Source organism: Mustela lutreola, chromosome 15 (genome assembly GCF_030435805.1).
Source record: "Mustela lutreola isolate mMusLut2 chromosome 15, mMusLut2.pri, whole genome shotgun sequence".
In the NCBI taxonomy this organism is placed as follows: Eukaryota; Metazoa; Chordata; class Mammalia; order Carnivora; family Mustelidae; genus Mustela; species Mustela lutreola.
The window spans coordinates 22395608-22421002 of record NC_081304.1 but is presented as its reverse complement, the minus strand read 5'-3'; the positions used below and the strand labels follow the sequence as shown (position 1 = coordinate 22421002).

Sequence of the window (25395 nt, the reverse complement as noted above, 5' to 3'; positions counted from 1 at the left end):
CTGAGCCACCCAGGAGCATGATGGGCTCCATACTCAGTGTGGAGTCTGCTTAAGATTGTCTCTTTCCCTCTCCCTCTGCACCTCCCCTACTTGTGTTCTCTCTTTCTTTCTAAAATAAACAAATCTTTAAAAAAAAAAAAATGTGGGACGCCTGGGTGGCTCAGTTGGTTGGACGACTGCCTTCGGCTCAGGTCAGGATCCTGGAGTTCCGGGATCGAGTCCCACATCAGGCTCCCAGCTCCATGGAGAGTCTGCTTCGCTCTCTGACCTTCTCCTGGCTCATGCTCTCTCTCACTGTCTCTCTCTTAAATAAATAAAATCTTAAAAAAAAAAAAAATGCTCTACTCCAATTTCATATCCTTCATGAAAGCTTCTTTGATCCTCTCCATTACAGAGGAATATCTCCCACTGCAGGTTTCCATGAGGAAGAACTTTTTTCTAAGCCCACCCCTGGCTTCTCTGTATTTCTTTACTCATAGAGATGGAATAACTTATCTGAACCTACCTGACTGGTTAATCTTAGAAGCGTGAAGAGCAAACTTGGTTCATCTGTGTTTGTACCTTTTCAAGGTTTGGAGCAAATGTTCTCAACTTCTTTAGAGAATAGACTCTCCCTTGTGTCAGAAGGCTTAATCCAGCACAGCACTGCTTGGAACCAGGAGGGCCTACCTAAAGAATTTAGGTTAAAAGGCAAAATTTGGGGTGCCTGGGTGGCTCTGTGGGTTAAAGCCTCTGCCTTCCGCTCAGGTCATGATCCCGGGGTCCTGAGATCGAGCCCCACACTGGGCTCTCTGCTCAGCAGGGATCCTGCTTCCCCTTCTCTCTCTCTGCCTGCCTCTTTGCCTACTTGTGATCTCTGTCTGTCAAATAAATAAATAAAAACTTTTTTTTTCTTTAAAGGCAAAATTTGATTCATACACTGAAAGCTGTATCCTCCAACCTGGTCTCTCTCAGTAATTTAAGTGATATTTTGGCCCCTATCAGCCACTCCTATTTTCTGCATTTGTCTAAAAGTTTGGCAAGGATAAGGCGGATGCTTTATTTGAGACTACTTCAGAAGTCCCAAAATTCTCTAAGTAGAGAAGTTCTCTTGCTTCCCTATAATCCATGGCACATTGTTTACAGTTCTATTACAAAGCTTACATTTTATTTAGTGTGTTGACTATCTTCTAACTCACTAAGCCAGTGCTGCAATTATTCGTCTTGACCTGTCTGGTCGCTCCCTGGAAGACTGGCTCAAAAGGTTTCTCTTTATTTTGCTGCACTCGAAAGGAACCTAGTACTAACGAAACTACACTACTTTGTCCAAAACATTTATAGTCAAATGTATTAGTCACACTGTCTGAGGGACAGATAGCAGAGCAAACAGCAGACCAATCAAAGAGGACTAGGGAGGAAAGGACCAGAGGAAGAGATGTCCGGAAGGGTGCTGAAAAGCCCCACCATATTCCTGGGAATCTAAAGGCCCCACACATGCCTCAGGTTGTATACATGCTCAAGAAAGACGTGAGAAGTCCCTAAGCTGTCACTGCTGGCTGATCTTAAGGGTGTGCAAAAACAGGAGGTGATGGCTAAAGTGTCTGGCTGAGTGTTGCAGGCATGTCCCAACATGTGCAAAGAGACTCTCAGCAATGACTGAAAATTTTGGTTGCAGGTGTTTAAGGAAATCTCTGTAAAATTGTTAGCTGACTACCACACTAATGGAACAGACGTATCAGTGGCTACACACGACAAAGAATGCACACTTGACAGAATTAATTCAGAGAAGACATTCAACAGACAATACTACCATAAGCAGGATCAACAAACCCTGGAGGGAAGAGAATGTGATTTCCAGAGTTGCCACATTTTAATATTCAAGATGTTCTGTTTTCAATCAAAAACTACAAACCATGCAGAAAAAGTATTTGCAAATCATATAGATGATAAAGGTTTAGTATCTAAAATAAAGAACTCTCGGGGTGCTTGGGTGGCTCAGTCAGTTAAGAATCAAGGTCGTTGAGTTCAAGCCCTGCACTGGGCTCCACAATGGGCATGAAGCCTACAAGAAAGGAGAGAAGAGAGAGAAGAGGAGAGGAAAGGAGAGGAGAATGGAAGGAAGGAAGGAAGGAAGGAAGGGAGGGAGGAAAAGAAAAAAGAAGAGAAAAGGAAAGAAAAGAAAGGAAAAGAAAGGAAGAATTCCTTCAACTCAACAATAAAAACATAAATAACCCCATTAAAAAGTGTGCAAATAATTTGAACAGATACACACGTGGTCAAAAGCATATGAAAAGATGCTCAACATCATTAGTCATAAGGGAAATACAAAAAAAACCCACAATGAGATACTACTTCACATTCATTAGGATGTTATAAGCAAAAAAGAGGGGAGGAAAAAGAAAAGAACAACTGCTACTAAAGATATGGAAAAGTCTGAACCACTGTACATGGCTGGTGGGAATGCAAAATGGTGCAGCTGCTGTGGAAAACTTTGGCAGTTCCTCAATATGTTAAACATAAAACTGCCACATAATCTAGCAATTCCACTCCTAAGTACATACCCATAAGAACTGAAAACAGATTTCAAACACATACTTATTCATAAGAATATTCATAGCAGCTGGAGTGCCTGGGTGGCTCAGCCGGTTAAATGACCAACTCCAGATTTTGGCTCAGGTCATGATCTCAGGGTCCTGGGATCAAGCCCCATGTGGGACCTGCTCAGCGGGAGTCTGTTTTTCCTTATCCCTCTGCCCTTCTGTCCTGCTCATGCTTTCTCTCTTAAATAAATAAAATCTAAAGAAAAAAAAATAACAGAGGAATATCTTCAGGGTATTAAGGGAAAATAAATGCAACTGAGAGCTCTGTACCCAGCTAACCTAAGGGGACCCCACCAGTTAGGAGAAAAGAAAGATGTCCCCACATATATAATAACTGAGTTCGCCACCCATACATCTACAGTAAAATAACTTAGAAAGGATCTACCTTCAAAGAAGAAAAGTGTACCAGGTACTTCTGCCTCTGCTTACAGTAGTGATGAACTACATTATTCTCATGAATTCTCCTAACAAGGACCACTAAAAAAGTTGGGTGAAGTTATGTGCCCGGGTGGCTCAGCTGGTTAAGCCGGCTCAGGTCTTGATCCCAGAGTCCTCAGATGGAGTCACGCATTGGGCTCCCAGCTCCACAGGGAGTCTGCTTCTCCTTCTGACTTTCTCCCTTCTCATGCTCTCTCTCACTCTCCCTCTCAAATAAATAAATAAAATCTTTAAAAATAAAATTGGGGTCAAGTATTAAAAATGACAATAATAATAGTAGACTTTTTAAAAGCAGGGATTAGGAAAAAGTAGTATAAAGAACTCTCAATCCAAAATCTAGAACGTGAGAGCCCGTACTCAAGAATAAAACTTGATGTCAATATTATTAGATAAAATTTAACTCAAGGACAGAATCATTAAGAATAAAAAGGAGGTTTTCCTTATAGAAGCAATTCACAAAGAAAATTTAACATTTGTTGAAGTTTACATATTTGACAACAGAGCTTCAAAATATATGAAGAACTGCACTACAAGAAAGGCTTGGTTTCAGCTCGGGTCATGATCTCAGGGTCCTGGGATCAAGCCCCGAGTTGGGCTCAGGGCTCTGCACTCATCACAGAGTCAGTTTACCGCTCTCTCTCCCTCTGCCCCTCCTCCCTCCACTCGCTAGCCCGCACTCGCTCAAATAAACACATCTTTAAAAAAAAAGAGGGGGAATAAACAAATTTCAACATGGCTGGAGAATTTTAATATTCTTATAGAAACCAACAGACAGACAAAATGTTAACAGAGACCTCTAGGATCTGAGTAACACATATGTAACAAGCTTGATCAAAGAAATGTTTAATGAACTCAAACAACTTACACTCACTGATGGACATTATATGCCCCGCACCCTTGTAAGCCCTTTTTATGTATGGCATCATTTAACTCTTACAACTCTGGAAATGATTCTATGACTAGTTCCATTTCGTAAGTAAGAAAACTGAGGTGCAGAGATTAGATGTGTTCCTAAGTCACACAATTTTAAATAGTGATCTTAGCCAAAGTATGAACGGATGAAAAAATCAGCTTTGCCACAGTAAGACAGTGTGCTGCATGTTAGCAATTAGAAAAGATCTTGAGAAAATAATAGATAAGGGACGCCTGGGTGGCTCAGTTGGTTAAGCCGCTGCCTTCGGCTCAGGTCATGATCCCAGCGTCCTGGTATGGAGTCGCACATCGGGCTCCTTGGTCAGTGGGAGCTTTCTTCTCCATCTGCCTCTGCCTGCCACTCTGTCTGGCTGTGCTCACTCTGACAAATAAATAAATAAAATCTTTTAAAAAAAAAGAAAAGAAAAGAAAATAATAGATAATAAAATAAAATGTTTTATTGGACAAACACTATGATCCCTTTCAAAACTATCACTAGCCCTCTCGAAGTTTTCCACGTTTAAACAGACTTTTAAAATTTTTCTAGGTTAGAAATACAAGGTCCGGGAGCGCCTGGGTGGCTCAGTGGGTTAAGGCCTCTCTCTGCCTTTGGCTCGGGTCATGATCCCAGGGTCCTGGGATCGACCCCCCCGCATTGGGCTCTCTGCTCAGTGGGGAGCCTGCTTCCCTTCCTCTCTCTCTGCCTGCTTCTCTGCCTACTTGTGATATAAGTCTGTCAAATAAATAAATAAAATCTTAAAAAAAAAAAAAGAAAGAAATACAAGGTCCGCTTTCCCCTCCCCTAGGAGGAGACAATTAATCCACTTTTCCTTCTCCACCTAAAAGTCTTTGGTTTCCTCTACTTAAGGGGGTATCTATATTTATATAAATAGACACAATTTTGAGAAATGTTAAGAAGATGGGGTATTCTGGTCTCCAGCCTCTGGCTCATAAGCACTTCTTCCTTTCTGCAATTCAGTCTTTTAAAAAGACAGTCTCATTTTAAAATCTTTTGTCTGTGATCTTTTTTCCACATCAAACCCAAGCATTCAATAAACAGAAAATTCTACTGTCTTCCAACACAGAATATTTACAAAAACTGATGATGCTCTTGACCACAAAGAAACATCAAACACCTATTATCATAAGTAACTAATATACATATATTATACACACTAAATCAAAATTAGAAATGACCAAGAAGGGGCGCCTGGGTGGCTCAGTGGGTTAAGCCGCTGCCTTCGGCTCAGGTTATGATCTCAGAGTCCTGGGATCGAGTCCCGCATCGGGCTCTCTGCTCGGCAGAGAGCCTGCTTCCCTCTCTCTCTCTCTGGCTGCCTCTCTGTCTACTTGTGATTTCTCTCTGTCAAATTAATAAATAAAATCTTTAAAAAAAAAAAAAAAAAAAAGAAATGACCAAGAAAACAGCACCTTAAGATCAATATACCTGAAGTTTTAAAATTCAGACAGGAAATAGTGGAGGGGAGATATGAATCCAGGTAGTCTGGTTCCACAGTTCTGCTCACTGAACACTAAATTATGGTTCTCATTATTGTGTTCCAAGTCAATATTTTCCAAAGTGTGATACTCACTTAGGGATCACCTTTATATTTCCTAGAAATGCAATTTTATGGGTCAGGTGACTTGCCAGTTTTCCAGGTGATTGTTAAGGAAACTGGACTTAGAAAGCCCCTTCTCTAAACCATGATTTTTAATCTAGAAAAAGCTCTGCTTTGGATTCCTTATAATGTGAGATAACAATCATCTTATTATTTAAGCTACTAAACAAGTTTCCTGTTAACTTGTAGCTGAGAGCATCCTAACTGGATACAAAAATGAGCACACAAAAATCAACATACTTCATAGCTTTCTAATGACAGTAAATCCTATCAGCTCTGCTTTCAGGATATATCAGAACCCAATTACTTCCTAAACCTCCACCACAATCAAGTTCACACAAGATACAACTATTACTTTTTTGAATTACTGCAAGAACCTTAAACACCAGTTATACAATACTTCTCCAAAAAGCAAGAATGATCCTTTCAAAACTTGAAATACAGCATGTTCCTCTTCTGCCCCCAAATCCCTCTGGCTTCCCTCATCAGAATAAAATTAAGAGCCAATGAGCCCATTCATGGTCTGCCCTGCTCTCCATCAACCCCTCTCCATTCTCACTTCTAACTCTGACCTCACTCCCTCCCACAGCAACCCAACTTCACCATCATCTGGCCACAGGCACCTACCTGGTGGCCATTCCACGAACACAACAAGCGCAATCCCACCTTCATATCTGCATTCCTTCTCCTATAATGGTCTTTCCTTGCTCCTTTTTTTAATTTTAATTTTTTTTAAAGATTTTATTTATTTATATGACAGAGAGAGACACAGCTAAAGAGGGAACACAAGCAGGGGGAGAAGGAGAGGGAGAAGCAGGCTTCCCACCAAGCAGGGAGCCCAATGTGGGGCTTAATCCCAGGAACCTGGGATCATGACCCAAGCTGAAGGCAGACACTTAAAAGACAGAGACACCCAGGCACCCCTGTCATTTTTTTTTTCCTTTAAGTAATCTGTTCAGCCATCATGGGGCTCGAATTCAGAAACTCAAGATCAGGAATTGCAGGCTCCACCAAGGGAGCATTAGGTGCTCTGTCCATGATGTCTCTAACTCTGCTCAAATGGTCACTTCAGCTGTCAGGTCTTCCTTAACCATTTTATGTAATTACGAACCATGCCCAATTCCTTTCCTCTTTTTCTTGTATTCATTTTTGTCCACAGTACTTATCAGCATCCAACATATTATATAATTACTTTTTTAAAGATTTTATTTATTTATTTGACAGACAGAAATCACAAGTAGGCAAAGAGGCAGGCAGAGAGAGAGGAGGGAAGCAGGCTCCCTGCAGAGCAGAGAGCCCAGGACCCTGGGATCATGACTTGAGCCAAAGGCAGACACTTTACCCTGCTGAGCCACCCAGGCACCCCTATAATTACTATTAAAACCAGTTTTATGTCGAATTTCCCTCACTACATTTTAAATTCCCAAAGGGCATTTCTTGCATTTTGTCCACTTTTATACCCTCAGCATCAATAGCAATCTCATGCATGTATAAATTACTCAACAAATATTTGCTGACTGAATTAGTGATTAGAAAATATAACAGAAAAAAGGTCCACTTATAATATTATTAAAAATGATAAAGAATGCAAAAATAAAAATGGGGTAAAATTGTAAAGGAAGAACTCTATACAAATGTGCTGGAAAAAGCTAAATATGTATAATGTTCATGAACAGGAAAGAAAATATTATGAAGTTATGAATTTCCTCAAATTAATGTATAAGGCCAATTAACCAGAACTGTGGTACTGGCAATAAAAAATAAATGTATGAATCAGAACACAGTTCAAAAACAGACCTCTGAATTAATTAGTTTTATGTTAAAAATGGCATTTCAAGGGGCACCTGGATGGCTCAGTTAGTTAAGTGTCTGCCTTTTGCTCAGGTAATGATCCCGGGATCCTGAAATCGAGTGTCTCATTGGGCTCCCTGCTCAGCGGGGAGCCTGCTTCTCCCTTTCCTACTCCACCTGCTTGTGTTCCCTCTCTCACTGTGTCTCTCTGTCAAATAAAAAATAAAATCTTAAAAAAAAAAAGGCATTTCAAAACCAGTGGGGAGAAGATGGACTAAACCATGGTAGAATAACTGGGTATCCATATGGGGGGAAAGCTCATTTAGAACCCTATCTTACAAAATAAACTTCAGGAAGATTAAAAACAGATGAAAAAAAAATTTTATTTTTTAATTTTTTTAAAGATTTTGTTTATTTATTTGACAGAGATCACAAGTAGGCAGAGAGGCAGGCAGAGAGAGAGAGAGGAAGGGAAGCAGGCTCCCTGCTGAGCAGAGAGCCCAACGCGGAGCTCGATCCCAGGACCCTGAGACCATGACCTAGGCCAAAGGCAGAGGCTTTAACCCACTGAGCCACCCAGGCGCCCCTGAAAAAAAATTTTAATGTGACAAAATAAGGAAGGATATTTATAATCTTAGAATAAGGGACTGTTTTTTATATAAATACAGAAAAAATATAAGCAAAGAGACAAGCCCACTCAATGGAAGTTTTTGCAAATATGTAAGTAGACAAAGGGCTAGTATTCAATATCAGGAATGCCTAGGAAGAACACAACCCAATTTTTAACACTTGACAAAAGATAAAATAGGTAATCTATGGAAGAAACAAAAGTGATCAATATAAAACATCAAAGACTATAACATAAAACAGTAGACACTCAACTTCAGTAGTAATGAGAATACAAAATAAAGCACTAAAATACAACTTTTCACCAGTCAACAAAAAATTTTAAAGTTGGGAAACATCATATTTTTGAGTGAAGGTATAAAGAAACAAGTTCACTCATACACTATGGGCTGAAACATAAATTCAGAAGTCAATTTGACAATATCTAATAAATCTAAAAACATATTCCCTATGACCCCAAAATCCCTCTCCCTGGTATTTGCCATAAAGGAACACTTGCACATATACACCAGAAGGCATACATATGGGTACCAGAATATTTGTTGCATTTTTGTTTAATCTGCGAAGGAGAAAACCTAAAGGTCCATTAATAGCTAGCTTTATAAACTAGAGTATTTATATAATACTATGTAGCTGTTAAAAGAAATACATCTACAGATCTCTTAAGACATACTGTAGTGAGGCGCCTGGTGGCTCAGTTCGTTAAGTGACTGCCTTCGGCTCAGGTCATGATCCCGGGGTCCTGGGATCAAGCCCTCCATCAGGCTCCCCACTCAGCAGAAAGCCTGCTTCTCCCTTTCCCACTCCTCCTGTTTGTGTTCCCTCTCTCACTGTGTCTCTGTCAGATAAATAAATAAAATCTTAAAAAAAAAAAAGACATACTGTACTTAAAACTACAGAATGACAGATACAATATGAGATTAATTATGTAAACACATACACAGAAAACTAATGCTATATAAAATCATAATAAAAGGTGTGCCTAGGTGGCTCAGTCTGTTAAGCGTCTGCCGTCAGCTCTGGTCATGATCACGAGACATCCCAGGATCGAGCCCCACGGTGGGCTCCATGTTCAGTGGAGAGTCTGCTTTTCCCTCTCACGCTGCCACTCTACCTGCTTGTGCTGTCTGTGTCTCTCAAATAAAATCTTAAAAAAAAAAAAAAAAAAGCACATACATAAAGAAAAGCACAATAAAAGAGTTATAAGGATATTCGCAAAGTTTAAAACTGGTTCTTATTCGTTAGGTAGACAGGATCGGGATTATGGGCAATATAAGAGGAAATTTTTATGATACTTAAAATGTTTTAATATTTTAACTAAGAATTTCTTATTGCTTATATAAACTACATAAAACTTACTAACTTAAAAGAGGGAAAAGATGCTAAAAAACTTATGTCTAGTATAATCTTGTTTATTCATAAAATATGAAGATAATCATACATAATAGATGCATAATTTACAAAAGTATATATAATAAACAATTAACAATGATTACCTATGGAGGAATTACTTTTCACTTGAAACTCACTTTAAGATAAACAGAAAATTATAGTTTCATTTCTCTTCCAGGAATAAGTAATTTACCTGTAATTTACCAATGATTACCTATGGAGGAATTACTTTTCACTTGAAACTCACTTTAAGATAAACAGAAAATTATAGTTTCATTTCTCTTCCAGGAATAAGTAATTTACCTGTAATTTACCAATGATTACCTATGGAGGAATTACTTTTCACTTGAAACTCACTTTAAGATAAACAGAAAATTATAGTTTCATTTCTCTTCCAGGAATAAGTAATTTAATTGAGCCTCTATTTTCAGTCCCAAATTAGACCACAGGCCTTTAAGACAGAAGTGGCCAGAAACATGTCCCTGAAATACACTGAACTTAGGGACCTGAAGTTAGTTTAGGACAGCCAAAGAGGCTGAGGCTAGTTTCCCTTGGCTACAATAATGGGAACACTTCACAGAGCACACCACTTAAACAGTCACAGGCCAACTCAGCTGCTATAAATAAAAACTACATACAGGAAAGTTTACTGAGCTAGTTTTGGTTAAGTGTTACTTTGATTTCCATCCGATGCTTTCCTTTTCTAAGGGTACTACTGATGGGGCGCCTGGGTGACTCAGTCGGTTAAGTGAATGCCTTCAGCTCGGGTCATGATCCCAGGGTCCTGGAATCGAGTCCAATGTTGGACTCCCTGCTTGATAAGCAGCTTGCTTCTCCCTCTACATCACTTGTGCTCTCTCATGCACACTTGCTCTCTAATAAATAAATACTAAAAAAATTTTTTAAAAAGAGTACTCCTGGCACTAAGCATAACAATTACCTACAAATACTATTTGACTAGCTAATGTTCATCCTGAATGTGTATCCAGGCTTAATTGCAGAGAAGAAAAACACTGAGTGCAAATGTGGAGCCTATATATTCTCCCCTAGTTCCCAGACTAATACTGCACTGAATCCTACGGTTTATCATTCTCATGTTAATTCAATACCAATACTGTCACCAATACTGTTACCAACAACACCCACAAAACCCCAGTCACCTGACTATACCCAGAGCATGTAAAACACAGAACAAAACTGGATCCTATGTAGGTATGTAGTATTGTCAGGACTAAAAAGGTATAGGGTGGCTGGCTGGCTCAGTTAGTAGATATTTCAACTCAGGGTCATCAGTTAAAGCCCCACACTGGGCCTAGAATTTACTTATTAAAAAAAAAAAAAAGACTAAAATGAGTTAATTACACATTTCATTTAAACATGTATTTGAGGGGCACCTGGGTGGCTCAGTGGTTGAGCCGCTGCCTTCGGCTCAGGTCATGATCTCAGGGTCCTGGGATCGAGTCCCGCATCGGGCTCTCTGCTCGGCAGGGAGCCTGCTTCCTCCTCTCTCTCTCTGCCTGCCTCTCTGCCTACTTGTGATTTCTCTCTGTCAAATAAATAAATAAAATCTTTAAAAAAAAATAAAATAAAATAAAAAATAAACATGTATTTGATAATGGTTAGAAGGGTCAGATAGATCCTGACCATAACTCTAGAACACCTTGTATTTTCATGGGTGAGATACTTTTTTTTAAAGATTTTATTTATTTGTCAGAGAACAAGCAAGCCCAAGCCGGGGGAGCAGCAGGCAGAAGGAGAAGCAGGCTCCCCACTGAGCAGGGAGCCAGAGGATGCGGGCCTCGATTCCAGGCTCCTGGGATCACGACTTGAGCCAAAGGCAGACGCTTATCTGACTGAGCCACCAAGGTGTCCATGGATGGGATCACTTTTTTTTATGGGATTATTTTTAATGCAAATTTTACATTACTGAAATAAATAGAGATGCCTGAGTGGCTCAATTCAAAACTGAGGAAAATGCTGCCCAGACTTTGTAAGTCAAACCAAAGAATACTTGTAAAGGCTTAATATGAAGCTTCACAAACTTATATTCAAGGTTCTACAAATACTTATTGAACTGTTTTAATAGCTCACTCTTAGTCTTCACAAAGAATTACAGTAAAGAAGGTAATCAACTCAGTTTTATTAGACCATATGGATTATATACTAAGAGCTTTTGGTCAAACCGTAATTTACACAGGTACCTTGATATTCTTTACACAGAATATTTGTTCATGGCTGTTTAAGGGAGTTATTTAAGTTGGCTAGTAAGTATGGCTACTAAGCCAAAGTACAGGTTCTATTCCCATACTTTGTAATCCCTCCACACAATTAGCTTTGCTCAGTTTCATGGCCATAAACTCAAGTGTTAAATCAGTTCTAACCAACATCTTATAAACGCCTGTTATGGATCAAAAGAGGAATAATGAGGGCGCCTGGGTGGCTCAGTGGTTAAGCCGCTGCCTTTGGCTCAGGTCATGATCTCAGGGTCCTGGGATCGAGTCCCGCATCGGGCTCTCTGCTCAGCAGGGAGCCTGCTTCCTCCTCTCTCTCTCTCTCTCTGCCTGCCTCTCTGCCTACTTGTGATTTCTCTCTGTCAAATAAATAAATAAAATCTTTAAAAAAAAAAAAAAGAGGAATAATGAATAAATTGTTCAAAACAACTGATTCTTGTCAGCATACACTAGAGACAAGTATAACAGACTTCAAGTCAACTGGATTAAAGTTCTGGCTTTTATACTTAGCTATTTAATGTTGGGAAAATAACAGCCTTTCAGAGCATCTGCTTTCTTATCTATAAAACAGCAGAGAAATACCCTCCATCTAACACACAAGATTTTTTTTTAAGTTCAAATGAAATCATAAACGGGAACGTGTTCTTTAATATGTAAAATACTGTATCAATTTGTTACTTGAGAAGTTCAAATCTCTCTCCTACTGAAGGAGGGGGTTAGTAGGATGCCATATATATATATATATATATATATATATATATATATACATACACATGCTGAAAATATATATATATAAACTTTTTTTTCTTCAGCATTATGCAAAGTCATTCATAAATTTCTTTTTTTTTTTTTTTTTTAAGATTTTATTTATTTATTTGTCAGAGAGACAGCGAGCGAGAGTGAGCATAGGCAGACAGAGTGGAAGGCAGAGTCAGAGGGAGAAGCAGGCTCCCTGCGGAGCAAGGAGCCCGATGTGGGACTCGATCCCAGGACGCTGGGATCATGACCTGAGCCGAAGGCAGCTGCTTAACCAACTGAGCCACCCAGGCGTCCCCATTCATAAATTTCTTAAGGAGATTTATTTATTCCCTGAAAAACAAATGGAGCACCAGTGTTTACCGACAAACTATACAATGAACTCCTGGAACTACTGGCCAAAGTGTTACTTTCCTGTTGTTATTCTTTTTCTAACCGTGTTTAATTTCTGTTTGAATCTCAGAGGAATGTCCAGCTTTAGTGAGGAGCAGTGACTCTGATTAGCTCTATTATTAGTGGTGCTACTGTTTTGTTTGCCTGAAGATGGGTCAGCAAACTCAAAGAAATTACTAATAAAAACCTGCCTATCTTTTCCCTTAGTCCTTTCTTGTAAATATGCAGAGAATGTCAGAAAGAAGGGTAAGTAATTCATACCTGCACTCTTAAGAGTTTACGCCTGACAGTAAAGTGCTAATATTTTTAAAAAATCAGGGTCAATGAGTTTTGTTTTCTTTTAAATGCACTATGAATGCTTTTCATGAAATTGGTTCTTGTCACTCTTCAATACCTCTAACCCTGCATTTAACAGAACCTACTAATTATCTTTCTTCCTAACTAGACTATAAACTCCCTGAGAGACAATGTTTTAAACGCCTGTTTAAAGGTACCAGCTTTGTACCTTTAACACCTATCAATATCTGACACACAGTTGGTAGCTAAGTAAATTTTGTGTAGTACTGAACTATCAGCAGTGCACCTTGATTTTTTATACTGAGATTTTTGAGCCCTAGACAAGGTCAGATAAGCTTGCCTGAGCTCACAGATGTTTCTCATAGCTTAAGAGGATGTATAGTGTGTCCTGGTGGTTTCGCTGGTGAAACTGAACATATCTGCTCATGTAAAACACCAAAGTAACAAATTAACTGTCTTTTAGGTGCTATATATTAGATACCACATCTTGTTTCCAGGACTAAAACACCTAGGATAGGACAGAAACCTGACCGGTGTACTGATTTTAAGATGACAAATTCATAGTATGTTAAATCTATTTCTCCATGGAGTCCAGGTTGCAAATACAAGTTACATTTGTATTCCTTATCACAGTATTTTTTTTTTAAGATTTTATTTATTTAGGGGCACCTGGGTGGCTCAGTGGGTTAAGCCGCTGCCTTCGGCTCAGGTCATGATCTCAGGGTCCTGGGATCGAGTCCCACATCGGGCTCTCTGCTCAGCAGGGAGCCTGCTTCCCTCTCTCTCTCTCTCTGCCTGCCTCTCTGTCTACTTGTGATCTCTCTCTGTCAAATAAATAAATAAATACAATCTTTAAAAAAAAAAAAGATTGTATTTATTTATATGACAGAGAGAGATCACAAGTAGGCAGAGAGAGAGGAGGAAGCAGGCTCCCTGCTGAGCAGAGAGCCCAATTCGGGGCTCAATCCCAGGACCCTGGGATCATGATCTGAGCTGAAGGCAGAGGCTTTAACCCACTGAGCCACCCAGGCGCCCCTCACAGTATTTTTTTAACATAAACTTATATTATGTCTAAGGGAACTTCTGAAACTTGCATGTCAGATCCAAAGGTTTTAAGGGATCAGTATTGGGCAACTTCACTGGTAATTCTAACAGATGTTCAGGTCCTTCCTTATTTATTTCTATTGTGACATTGAGTTTCTATAAATGAAATTTAGTTTCACTTATTCCTCCTTAATAATGTCCACTTAGGGAGTACTATTAGAAAGAGTTCTAGGTTTTATCTTTTTTTAAAACTGAGCTATAACTGACATACAACATTATATTAGATTTCACCTTTAACTAACAATCTAGTTTGTATTAAGTTACGTAATACACATTTGAAATCTTATTTTAGAGCCCTAAAGACAAACAGAGGTAAGTGGTTTTTCCCAGGGCTCAGTGTAAGTTCACAACAGTGCCAACATTAGGTGCCTTGGGATCCTGATTCCTGTATTTGGCCAAACTTTTCTGTCTGGACCAGAGACTGATGAGCTCAGAAGAAATTTATGTCACTTAGGGCCTATAATCTACCTTTAGAGGCATATAATCTACATACAATTATTCTTTCTTAAGAAATGTTTTGACCTCAGTGAGACTGCATTATTGTTGTTGTAGAGATCTAGATTTGGGAAACTTCTTTTGTGTACCTGTTAGCTCTGGCTAAGAATACTTTTAAGTCCCTTATCTTCCTTAAGTACTATTCATGAGAATATGTTAGGAAAGTTACAGTATTCAATAGATGTTTTAACTTATCCAAGGAGAATTCCAAAACAGGTCAGGTTTCTTTCCCACAAACGGGTTGCAGAAATAAGTTAGGATGTGATTTTTTCCAACCTGGGCTTCTTTACATGAAGGACATGTAAACAATTTTCAAAAAGCTGATAAGGATGAGTGTGGGGAAAGAGTATCAGCAATGTAGACTTCTTTTTCAAAAATAAATACATCTCTACTTGTCTGTGTTCAGTCATGCCATAGCTTTATTTTCTACAAATCAGGGAAGGGAGAAAGACTAGTTTCTGGGTAAAAGCTGACTGATCTAGTGTTTTAAACGTCAACTTACCATTTGGTTCTTCTCATCTTCAGAGGCATTTACCCACATCTGCCTAACAATGAATACAATACTGGTTGCAGTATAAACTCCAGATTGAAACACTGCTAAATTACTACTCTTCAACTACACTGATTAAAATTCATAGGTGTTCCTGTTTCATAAACCCAATACATAAAACTGAATCAGATGAATAAAGAGATAACTAGTTACATTCTTTCCTTTGTAACAGAATTTTTCCTTAAAAAAATTAAAATAATGACTTACAAAAAGTCTTAATTAAAAACACTTCTACTTTGGGGTGCCTGCGTGGCTCAGTGGGTTAAAGCCTCTGCCTTCGACTCAGGTCATGATCCCAGGGTCCTGGGATCTAGCCCCACATCAGGCTGTCTGCTTGGCAGGGAGCCTGCTTCCTCCTCTCTCTGCCTGCCTCTCTGCCTACTTGTAACCTCTGTCTGTGAAATAAATAAATAAATAAAATCTTAAAAAAAAAAACAAAAAAAAGACCAACACTTACAAAAAACAAAACACTTCCACTTTAAAGAAATATAATGAGAGTCGTCATTTACTGAGTGCTTACTGTGTGGTAGATTCCACAAAGTAATAAAATAATAGGCATTATTTACCGAGACCTTATTGTTCAGTAGACAACTTGCTAAGTGCTAACATTACAGAATTAAATCCCCACAATCCAGTCAAGTAGGCATTATACCCATTTTGGATATTGAAAATTTGAGACTCAGACAGATTAAATAACTTGCCCAAGCTCACAGAGATGGTTAAGTGGCAAAGCCAGGGTTTAAATTCAGACTTCAGAGTTTGACTCAGAGCTCAGACAAAGCTAATGCTCTTAAACAGATTCTCTCTATATAAATTCCATACATCCTAAGAAACTGAATCACAGCACACTAAACTCCAGGATATTATACAATCATTATATCCATTCCTTACTCCTCTGACCAAGATGTTCGTTTGGAAAGACATACACCAGCTTTTTCTCTAAGTGTCCACCTCCACTTCTATAAGAATTCAGCGCAAGAACAACCAGGAATCCAAAGTAGAATATGGGTTAAGATCACACAGGCTGTTTTGTCTTTACTAGCAGTTGTAAGCAAAGAAATGTAAGAACACTGGCAATAAAACTGAGTATCTAATCTCTAATTTGCAGCAAGTCAGGGGACTTATTTATAGAGAATCACAGAATTCCTATGCTAGAAAGAACTTACAGTTGCAGCAATGGAGGTCCACAAAGGACATACAGAAACCAGTACACACACACATTATTACATACATATCATTATATATACATATAATGCATATTTATAAAATACATGGATGTGAGTACTTATTTCAAAGTTCAGAACTGTATTATTTCCATTTGCAAATCCTTAAGAAATCCTTAAGAAATCACCTTAACACTTTCATCCTCTTTTTACTCAAATTAATTTCAAAATTAGAACATTAAAATGTATAAATCATCTGGTTCAAAAAATAAGTTGACAAAGAATTATTTAAAAACAAAACAAACAAGGGGCGCCTGGGTGGCTCAGTGGGTTAAGCCGCTGCCTTTGGCTCAGGTCATGATCTCAGGGTCCTGGGATCAAGTCCCGCTTCTGGCTCTCTGCTCAGCGGGGAGCCTGCTTCCCTCTCCCTCTCTGCCTGCCTCTCGGACTACTTGTGATTTCTCTCTGTCAAATAAATAAATAAAATCTTAAAAAAAAAAAATAACATGACAAAAAAAGAATAATATTCTAACAGAGAACTCTGGAAAACTTTGTGGCTAACATTTACAGTTAACATTAAATTGTTAATTTGCAGGCAACTCCCTGCCCACCCTCTCTGAAAGAGGAAAAAACAAAAAGAAAAACATAACAAAACTGGCTCTTTGTTGATGAACTGTAATTCAGTATACACAGAGTTGGCAATGACCTTCCCCTGGGCCTAAACTGTCAACCTAGAGTGGCATATGCATAAGAATAGGCACTCTATATTTAAAAACCCGCCCTAATCTAGATAATTTACTGTTTTCTTTTTGCCTGTCTTCCCTGCCACATAAATCACCTCATTCTGCAGATAGTAAAGCAAATTCGAAGCACCCAGAGTACCTATACCTAGAGCTTCTTATTGTTACAAATTAGAAGTAAAACTGAAAATGCTTTTCCATTTTTTACTTTAAAACAATTTATGAAACTATATCTACCTGCATCCTCTAGTTGATCAGGAAGCACACTAACCAACAAATACCGTAATAGCTGGCATATCTACTTATATAAAATCAGGCAGGCATTTGATTTATTGCTTACCTTCATCCCCATATTGTTAGATATGATTTCTGTCTTAGCAAGTAATGCACAAGATCAATTTTCTACTTGCTTTCACAGTATTCTATTTCCTTTTTAGTTTTTACTAGAAATTCCTGGGACAAAATTCAAGGACAAAAATGGAAGAAGGGGCGCCTGGGTGGCTCAGTGGATTAAGCGGCCGCCTTCAGTTCAGGTCATTATCCCGGGGTCCTGGGATCAAGCCCTACATCAGGATCCCTGCTCAGTGGGGACCCTGCTTCTCCCTCTCTCCCCTGCTCATGCTCTCTCTCATTCTCTCTGTCTCCCAAATAAATAAAATCTTTTTAAAAAAATGGAAAGGGGCGCCTGGGTGGCTCAGTGGGTTAAAGCCTCTGCTTTCGGCTCGGGTCATGATCCCAGGGTCCTGGGATAGAGCCCCACATGGGGAATCTCTGCTCAGCAGGGAGCCTGCTTCCTCCTCTCTCTCTGCCTGCCTCTCCGCCTACTTGTGATCTCTGTCTGTCAAATAAATAAATAAAATCTTTAAAAAAAAATGGAAGAAACTGCCAATATATATTTCATGATTGACTAAACTCTTGTCTACCATGATTTAATTGGTGACTTTAACCTCACAGCAACTTAAGAGACTGAGCAAAAATGACTTAAATTACATTTCTACCTGATTACCACTGTCAGATATGAGGCTTATTAAATTCAAGAGAATATCATAAAGTCAAATTGGAAGAAAAATGATTAGGGAATAGAGGCTACTTAACCTATTGCTATAACTCACACGTCTGCTATATAGTTATTAGATTATGTGCTGAAAATAGCTATGCAGCAAAGCCATTCTTTTAAAAGAAAGTCTTCAAAAGCTAATGCAAATATATTTTGGATTTATTTACATCTAAATACATACCTTCATTTTTAAAAGTTATATAATTAAACAAGATGAATCAAGCACAAATACCATGGCACAGTTCAATACCACCACCTAATGTTAGTTGCTATTAAGTTAAAATCTTTGGTCAAATGGGTCCAAATGTGCTAAGACATAAAACTGTAAAATCAAGTTGTATGCCTGCATTTTTCTGAGTCAATCTTTGGGTAAGGGTCTGATCTAAGCATCCACCAAGTCTGGAACCAAGTAGGAAAACAGTATAAAGACAACTATGCACAAGCAGCTAAATTTGGTCAGTTTAAGGGCATTCTTTATTCTTCCTCCCTCCCTTGGATTTTCCTGGTGTAACGAAATATTTTATTTTGAACATCTAAAAATACCCTTCAAAAACCACAGTACTAGTTAGATTACTGAAAATTTTAATTCAGTTCCCAATGTGTCACAGGTTGGGAAACTAATCTAAGGGTTGGGTATGGAATCCCTGGCCTGTAACAAAAGTACTTAATAATTTGCAAGAAAAACAAGACCAAGATTTGAAGAGAGACACTTGGGAGATAAAAACAGGAGGATTTTATAAATTAAGATTAAAAAGTGACACCAACAATAACAGCTAAAACTGACAAATGACCTAAAACATAAGAATATAAAAATCTGAAAGTGTAAATACTTCTGAACATTTCTAATACTGATTCAATGAATGAAAATCTTCCATGCAGAAACAGATTACATCTAAAAAATAAGAACGTATGACCTTAAATATTAAGAACATACTTTGTAAAGATTTTGCCAAGTTAAAAATTTTTAATGACAATGGAAAACATAATTTTCAATGTGTAATGACTTACCTTACGTAGACTGTAGAAACATACATACATTGATTTTAAAATAATGAATTCCTACAGTAAGTACATGGTAACAACATACCAAACTTTAAAAGGTAAAAAGGAGGGACACCAGTCAGTTAGTTAGGTGACTGCCTTAGGCTCAGGCCATGATCCCAGGGGCCTGGGGTATAGAACCCCACATTGTAGCTGCTCAGCAGGGAACCTGCCCCTCCCTCTCCCTCTACTGCTTCTTTATACTCTCTCTCTCTCTCAAAAAAAAATAAAATAAAATGTTAAAAAAACAACAAAACAAGGGGCGCCTGGGTGGCTCGGTGGGTTGAAGCCTCTGCCTTCGGCTCAGGCCCTGATCCCAGGGTGCTGGGATCGAGCCCCACACTGGGCTCTCTGCTCAGCTGGGAGCCTGCTTCCTCCTCTCTCTCTGCCTGCCTCTCTGCCTACTTGTGATCTCTGTCTGTCAAATAAATAAATTAAAAGATCTTAAAACAAACAACAAAACAAGGTAAAAAGGACCCATAATTACACAGTAAACATTAGTAACACTATTTTATTTTATTTAAGATTTTATTTATTTGACAGAGAGAGATCACAAGTAGGCAGAGAGGCAGGCAGAGAGAGAGAGAGAGAGAGAAGGAAGCAGGCTCCCTGCCTAGCAGAGAGCCCGATGTGGGACTCGATCCCAGGACCCTGAGATCATGACCTGAGCTGAAGGCAGAGGCTTAACCCACTGAGCCACCCAGGCGCCCAAATAACACTTAAAAAACACAATATCCGAATAGGCCCCAAATGCCTAGACCTCTAATCTGGTCCTTGTATAATAATAGATAACTGCTTTCAAACTAATCTTTAAAGTGTTAAAAACAAAATCCCTTACTTTTACTAGTACACTTTCCCATTGCAAGGCTTTTCAAACATAATGAAGCAAATGGCTGTCACACACTGGAAAAATGTACATTTTCCACCTGAACTAATTAGGAAAAGATGGTCATTTACTATGCAGAATGTTCCTATTTATTTATTTGACACAGAGAGAGAGAAAGAGAGAGACAGTGAGAGAGGGAACACAAGCAGTTGGAGTGGGAGAGGGAGAAGTAGGCTCCCTCCTCTGCGGGGCCAGATTCCAGGACCCTGGGATCATGACCTGAGCCAAAGGCAGACACTTAACAACTGAGCCAACCAAGGGCCCCCAGAATGTTCTTTAGAAGATAAAACCTTATGAGAGAAAAAAGGTAATTACTGCGGCCTTAGCAGTACTGTGCAACTCTGCCTACAAACTTTAACAATATTGGAGTGGCTGTTTTAGGAGAAACAGCCAAGGAAATGTGGTCCTCCAATTTTCTTTTAAAAATTACAGATTCAAAAAAAAAAAATTACAGATTCACAGGATTCTGGAATAAAATGAACCACAACAACTGATTCTAACTTCTTTGTTTTTCAAAGGAGGGAAATGAGCAGACTGGAGAAATAAAAAGAAACGACCAAAGTTATAGTTAATTTGTGGCAAAAATTAAGATTAACATCCAGTTCTTTCAACTCCCAACACAGTGTATTCTTTCTGCCATACCAGATTTTATGATTTTTCTTGTTTTACACAAACTTTCTTGATAAAATGAAGCAAATAAGTAGTACAATTTAATATTTAAGTAGGCAAATAAGTAGTACAATTTAATCTTACAGGCTGTAATTTTATACATTTATCAAGGCAGCAGTGAGGTATAATGAAAAAACAGTAATGAACAGGGATTCAAACTATCCCAATTGGAACTTATTTCCTAACTTTATGAATTATAACATTTCCAGGCACCGTTTAAACTGTCAATAGTATCTGTGATGTTGGTTAATGTTTTCATAATAGGTAACTAGACTTTTTAATGAACCCAAAAGGATAGAAATTTTGCTCCGACAGTACTGTCATCTTATGATGGAGCTACTAAGACAACGATGAAATGGAGAGGCTTTACTGAAAAAAATCTAAACTTAAGATCTGAGGGCTAGCTTAGATATTTATACCTGTCTGTAACTAATCTGAGTGTTAAGGTAACACACATAAGGGCATCTGGGTGGCTCAGCTGGTTAAGCATCCAACACTTTTTTTTTCTTAAGATTTTATTTATTTGTCAGAGAGAGAGAGAGAGCGAGCAAGAGAGCACAAGCAGAGGGGATGCCAGGCAGGAGAAGCAGGATCCCCCGCTGAGCAAGGAGCCTGGTGTGGGACACAATCCCAGGACCTCAGGATCAGGGCCTGAACAGAAGGCAGACCTTAATGGACTGCACAACCCAGGCATCCAAGCATCCAATTCTTGATTTTATTTTTTATTTTTTTTTTTAAGATTTTATTTATTTATTTGACAGAGAGAAATCACAAGTAGGCAGAGAGGCAGGCAGAGAGAGAGAGAGGAGGAAGCAGGCTCCCCGCTGAGCAGAGAGCCCGACGCGGGACTCGATCCCAGGACCCCGAGATCATGACCTGAGCCGAAGGCAGCGGCTTAACCACTGAGCCACCCAGGCGCCCCCAATTCTTGATTTTAGCTCAGATCATGACCTCAGGGTTGTGAGATCAGCCCTCCAAGTCAAGCTCCACACTGGGCATGGTGTCTGCTCCTGCTTAAGATTCTCTCTCTCGGGGCGCCTGGGTGGCTCAGTGGGTTAAGCCGCTGCCTTCGGCTCAGGTCATGATCCCAGGGTTCTGGGATCGAGCCCCGCATCGGGCTCTCTGCTCAGCCGGGAGCCTGCTTCCTCCTCTCTCTGCCTGCCTCTCTACCTGCTTGTGATCTCTCTCTGTCAAATAAATAAATAAATAATCTTTAAAAAAAAAAAAAAAAAAAAAAATTCTCTCTCTCAGGGGCACCTGGGTGGCTCAGTGGGTTAAGGCCTCTGCGTTTGGCTAGGGTCATGATCCTGGGGTCCTGGGATCTGCCTGTATTGGGCTCTCTGCTGGGCAGGAAGCCTACTTTCTCCTCTCTCTCTGCCTGCCTCTCTGCCTACTTGTGATCTCTGTCTGTCAAATAAATAAGTAGAACCTTTAAAAAAAAAATTCTCTCTCTCGCTTTCCCCCTGCCCCTCCCCCCTAAACTTTTTTTTAAAAGGTAACACGCATTATAGTACTTCAAATGAAGGACAACTTCATTCTTGATAGCAAAGACAAAATAAAATATACTGGATGAAGAAATGTAGGAAAGTAATTGTCCACACATTTTATGGGTATTTATGCTATGTTATGCTAAAAACAGAGCAGAAGGACAGAGAGCAGGTTCAAATCTTGGCTCCCCCACTTACTAGCTATGCAACTTGAGCACTTCTTAGGCCCCGCTTTCCTCAACGGTAAAACAGAATTGTGAGAATTACAAGTAACTGAGGTAAAACACCTATCTCAGGGAGTGACATCAGGATTCAATTAAGTTTGAAAGGAAATTATCAATATTTGCAACAATGTATACTATTAGTAATGTAATAGAAAGTATTTAGATGAAGAATTTCAACTGAGAGACACATTAGTCAGCACTGTGTTAGCTTGTAAGAGTTACTTTTGTGGAAAGTTAATGCCAACGTGATATAGCAAAGAACAATAAATTTTCACATCTCTATCTCTTTAGCTCTTTTACCTGGCTATCGTCTACTCTGGCTATTCTACAGGATGCTACATATCTGGCTCCATGTCTGGAGTATTCTACTCCCTTTATTTTCACTTAAAAATTTTTTTCTACAGCTCCAGACCTGAGCATGAGATTTAAAGTGTGTGGCCTGCATTACAACATCCAAAAGAATAATGCACATAATATTCCTTCTAAGATTTCAATGAATCAATCTTCCACCCAGAAAAAAAAGTGACTAAGAAAAATAAAACAATAATCTTTCACTTTCTGTATTAACCATAATTTGAAATGAGTTATTATTTGCTACAAAAATGTCCTCCCCTCAAAAAAAATTCTCAGGGATCAGCTATACTTACTATCATAAAACTATCGGTCCTTTAAAAACCATTCTGTAACTTTGAGAATTAAAAAAGTAACCTGAGGGCACCTAGGTGGCTCAGTCATTAAGTGTCTGCCTTCAGCTCAGGTCATGATCCTAGAGTTCTGGGATCAAGCCCCACATCAAGCCCCACATCCCACTCCTTGTTCCCCGGGAAGCCTGCTTCTCCCTCTCCTAATCCACCTGCTTGTATTCCCTTTCTCATTGTCTCTTTCTCTCTGTCAAATAAACTAATAAAAATCTTTTTTTTTTTAAAGATTTTATTTATTTATTTGACAGAGAGAAATTACAAGTAAGCAGAGAGGCAGGCAGAGAGAGGAGGAAGCAGGCTCCCTGCTGAGCAGAGAGCCCGATGCGGGACTCGATCCCAGGACCCTGAGATCATGACCTGAGCTGAAGGCAGCGGCTTAACCCACTGAGCCACCCAGGCGCCCATAAACTAATAAAAATCTTAAAAAAAGAACACAAGGTAGCTTGATGTAAATGTTTTAGATATGAAAAGACTGTCTTGTCTATATGTCTTATCCACTGAAACTAAATATTTAAAATGTTTTCAATGAATTAGCAGTAAGTTTACTATTTCATAAGAGACCTAACAGCTTGTTTTACTACTTGTAAACTGGACCCCTTCTTATCATAATAAAAGACTAAAATATTTATAAACCAAAAACTAATCATGAATACTGTAGAAGGAGGGTTTTTTAATCCCCTCTTATTCTTTATCTTATCAGACACCTTTAGAAAGCTTCCATTGGTTTAGTTCAAGGTAAGCAGATATACTTAACAAGGCAATCAATTTTATTATGATAGTACCACCACTGCAAGTAAACTACAAATTAAAATATAAGGTAATTACAAAAATAGGATGCAATTTAATTTTAAAACACATACTACAAAAGAACTCCTTCCAACAATAACTCAGTCTAAAAGAAAATAGCAAAATGCAGACTTCAACTGCAAAAGGCTATCCCCCACTCTGATCTTCAGTATTTGGGTTTCTTTTTCAAGATTCCTGTTAACTGCTATAAGTCCACTCAATAATTTTAATGATGGTCTGGACTTTTACCATACAGTAGTACTACATACAAAACCACCCTAAATTAAGCTTATTGGATCTCTCTACTTCAAGGCAATCTAAAGTTCTGTTCAAGTAAACACCAAATTATATCTACTATATTTTCTTCCTATGATTAAATTAAATACAAAAACTCTAAAGGGGCCAATTTCTTCATTTTTCTCCACTCCTCACCTCCAACAGTAATAGTGTAGCACTCTGAATTTAAACTTCTCCCCAACACTTTCTACCCAGATCTTCATGAATAAATCAAAATAGTTTCCCCATAAGCATAAAAAGAAACCAAGGAACAGACTAAACTGAAGACCCTTAGGTAACAGTTTCACACCCCGCACCTGGTGGGCAAGTTTCCTTAAACTTCTGTCTCAGGGTCTTACAATTTCATCCTTCAAATGGAAATGAAGAAAAACACCAAGTGAGATGTACACTGAGCTGTGAGTGATCCCAGGTCAGTCTGATTCTCTGCCAGAAAGGGCTAGGTAACATTTACTCTTCCAGTTGTAGAAGTTTCTTTCCCTTATACCCTCAGTAAACACTACTGAAATTCACACGCAGTTAGAATACCTCACTTCCCAAAGGAATCACTTCCTTAACACGGTAACTACTCACTGAAGACGCTTTCAGGTGTTTTCCTATTTCCTCATTCATTCCTCCATTCCATTAGCTACAAACCCTTCTCGCCAAAGGAGAAAAAGTTTTTAAAGAATGGATTTTCTGAAGTCTCTCCAACCTTCGTCCCAACCTCAAAGACCGTACACATCTAAGAGTTCCCAGAAACAATGAGCTACAAAAGTACAGACTAAACGGGAAAGAAGAGGAAGTATCAGAACAATACCCAAACCAAACACCGCAACGAAAACTCGTGGTCGTCCCTATCATCCCTGTCTACCACCCACCACTTCCCCAGTTTAACCAAGGTCTCTGAAACTCTGAGAAATGGCCCTCTGGCCCGTAATTTCCCTCTCGCTTCGCGAAGAAGGTGGCATAAAGAAAAGAAGCCAGCTCCGGTTGATCGGAGCCGTGATGCTTTTTCTGCCGGGTGAAGGGAGGCAAGCCAAGGGTTGTGTAAAGAATGGAAAGCTGAGTGATACTGGGGGGAGGGGGAATTAGGGCGCCAGAGCTAATCCCTAGCCGGGGCCCGCTCGTGGAACAGACTGGAGGCGACCAGCCCGGAGGACTAGAAAAGCTGGGCTGCACCC

The 25395-nt window shown here is 39.1% G+C and overlaps 1 protein-coding gene across 4 annotated transcripts in view; it reads right to left on the bottom strand.

Moving 5' to 3' along the window:
* FBXL20 (F-box and leucine rich repeat protein 20) overlaps positions 1-25395 on the bottom strand; it is a 107673-nt gene that overhangs the window by 80871 nt on the left and 1407 nt on the right. The window lies entirely within an intron of this gene.